The sequence below is a fragment of the Hipposideros armiger genome, unplaced genomic scaffold (assembly GCF_001890085.2).
Source record: "Hipposideros armiger isolate ML-2016 unplaced genomic scaffold, ASM189008v1 scaffold_664, whole genome shotgun sequence".
In the NCBI taxonomy this organism is placed as follows: domain Eukaryota; kingdom Metazoa; phylum Chordata; class Mammalia; order Chiroptera; family Hipposideridae; genus Hipposideros; species Hipposideros armiger.
Window position 1 is genome coordinate 9932 of NW_017732014.1, and position 2986 is coordinate 12917.

Here is a 2986-nt window from a genome sequence, read left to right on the forward strand (position 1 = left end):
CGCAGTGAGCGGCCGTCCAGAAGCCGGCGACTGATCTGCCTCGCCAGGGAAGAGCGCAATGATGGTGCCAACTTGGGCCAGTGAAGCAGTGTCCTCCACAACTAGATTGAAGAAAAAAACAGCAACTTGTCTGTTCCCCTTCCCCTAATTCCCCAGTACTGTTCCCATCCCCCCAATTACCCAATAAAAATAAAAAAATCTTTAAAAAAAAAAATTGTCCTTCAACACCCGATTCCGCTCTGAGACTGTGGCATCATCACCCACCACAGGCCTCAGCAGGACATGGGGCATTAGGACATGCTGGGGAGAGGCGAGAGGAGTCTTCACGTCAGAAGCCCCCGGCAGGATTACACAAGAGGGGGAATCCTAGCGTCTTTTCCCCACCTTGGAACCTCCTTCAGGGAACAGGAAAAGCCCCCATGGAGTACAGCTGATGAGAGGAGTTGCATCCTCAACACCCTCAGGAGCCTGGAAGTCCTCACACCTATGCCACCAAGGTTCCAAAAACAGGCTCACGGTTACCGGGCTGTTGGCCTGAAACTGTGTAATATGCTGGTGAAGGGGAGGAAAAATAATTTTCCTTCTACCCTTCTAAGTTCTTGTGGCTGCTCTAATAATCAAATCAACATGAGACACATTAACAGGAAAAAAATAACCAATTTGATTACATATGTACCTACGGGGGTTCCATAAGACTATGGGACCCAAGGACAAACTGGGAGTTGCGGCTTATATGGCATCTTGAGCTAAGGAGAAAGAGGATAGTGGTTTGGACTTCAAAGGGAAGGTAGGTAGCTTAAAATAACCAATATCCCAAAAAGGCATATTTTGGGGTGGCAAACCACTGCTCCCCATCACTGCTTAACAGTTCATGCTTGTCAAAGCAAAAACTGCCCTGGACAATGTGGAACAAGCAAGAGATACTTTTTATTTTTTTTTTATTTTTCAATTACAGTTGACATTCAATATTACATTAGTTTCAGGTGGAGGAAGGCTTTATTCAAGGTTATTGCAATAGGGAGGCCAGAACTCAGTCTGAACTCAACTAAGCTGAAACTAAGGGCAGTTGGGTTTTTAAGAGCTGGAGTGACAGGGAGATTGTAGGTTACCTGTGTTTGCTAACTGGCTTTACCCAAAGGAAAAAGGAAACCTTCTTGTATCTTTGTGACAGAAAGTAGTTTTATAACTGGGAGAAAGGCACTCACTGAAGATAGGTTCTCACTCTCCAAGAAACTGGGGTATAGAGGTGCTATCTTTTTTTTTTTTTAGTTTCAGGTGCACAAATGTGCTATCTCTTTTGAGGTTTATATTTCAAAGAGATGGTTCCCAGGTCCTTGAGAAAGCCATTTCCCTGGGCTGTAAAACTGGCAAGAGGCTTTTAAAAAAATTTACATACATCTCAGAGGATGACAAGTTTTCTAAAGTAAGTGAAATGCTCCAAGAAAAAGGAGGTCTGGCACCTCTGTGGGTAGGCCATCTGGACTCTGGAAGGGCGGGGTAAGAGGGAGGTCAGGGAAAGGCAGAAAGAAGTCTGTCTAAAGTGCTGTCAAGCTGAGGGAAAAGTTACAGCCATCTGGGTCACGCTCCGTAAAGCTGGTCTGCCTGGGTTCAAATCCAGGCTCCAGTGCATATTGGGCCAAGTTTCTCAACCTCTCAGGGCCTGATTTCCTCTTCTTATAAAACGCAGATGATTTATATTTACTTCATAGGATGGTTGTATAGATTAAATACGTTAATCCAAGTACTGCACTTTCAACAGTACCTGGCACATAATAAATATATGACTTGTTGTGGGTTAAATTACTTTACCCTTCTGCGCCTCGGTTTCTCCAATCATCCCATTTGAGGATTTACATGGAAAATTAAAAGACACGATCGATGCAAAAACACCCTTAGCACAGGTCTGGTATCTGGTAAGACTTTTTTTAAATGACTAATATTCCTGTAACTATAGCTACTGAGGTTACCAATTGTACGTCACTCATGCTCTTATTAATTCTCTATTTTGTTACTCTAATCATTACTTACTATTGTTTTGTTATTACCTCATACTACTCCTTATTAATAGCGATATTGGCATTATTATCTCACTACAGTGAGTCCCCGACTTACGAACGAGTTCCGTTCCGGGAGAACTTTTGTAAGTCGGATTCGTTCGTAAGTCCGACAAAGTGAGTCTTATACACCTTTGACACAAATATACAATGTGAAGCATAAAAAAACTAAACACACACACAAAAATACTGTAAATAAACTATTTTTACTTTTAGTTATCATAAAATGGTGGTACAGCGAGGCACTCCCTCATAACTAATAGGGTTAGAGGCTAATGCAGAGGGGGTGGTACACAATGGGATATGTTAATGGAAGAGGCCTTAAGGCACACAGTACAGTACAGTACAGTACAGTACAGTACAATAACTGGCATATAGGGGATTGCATGGAGTGAACTGACAAGAAGACAGTTACTAACTGGAGGAGGGAGGACAGGTGGGAGATGGTGGAGCTGAAGGATCATCAGCAATAGGGGATGGAGGACAAGATGGAATTTGGCCCACACCTGAGCTCACACACGTGAGCTACTTCCGCGATGTGTTCACATCTACGAATGTTTGTAATGCGAGGTCCGTTCGTATCTATGAAAGTTCGCAACTCGAATGTTCATAAGTCAGAGACTTACTGTATTCCCTTTCATCAGGCAGTCCCAAAGCCTGCAACCTCTCTCATTCCCAAGCCAGGCTTTTCCTCTACGCCTTTATCCAATTGTAGGAGATGGAGATGGGGTTCAGGCCCAAGTCCCCAAGTGGAAGCAAAGACTGATGGCAGCACCTTCAAGCCCTTTGGACAACTGGAACACAGTGGCTGAATTCACTGAATGATTCTTTTTTTTTTTTTAAGATTTTGTATTGGGGAACTGGGGGGATGGGAACAGTGCTGGGGAATTAGGGGGAGGGGAACAGACAAGTTGCTGTCGTTTTGTTCTTCA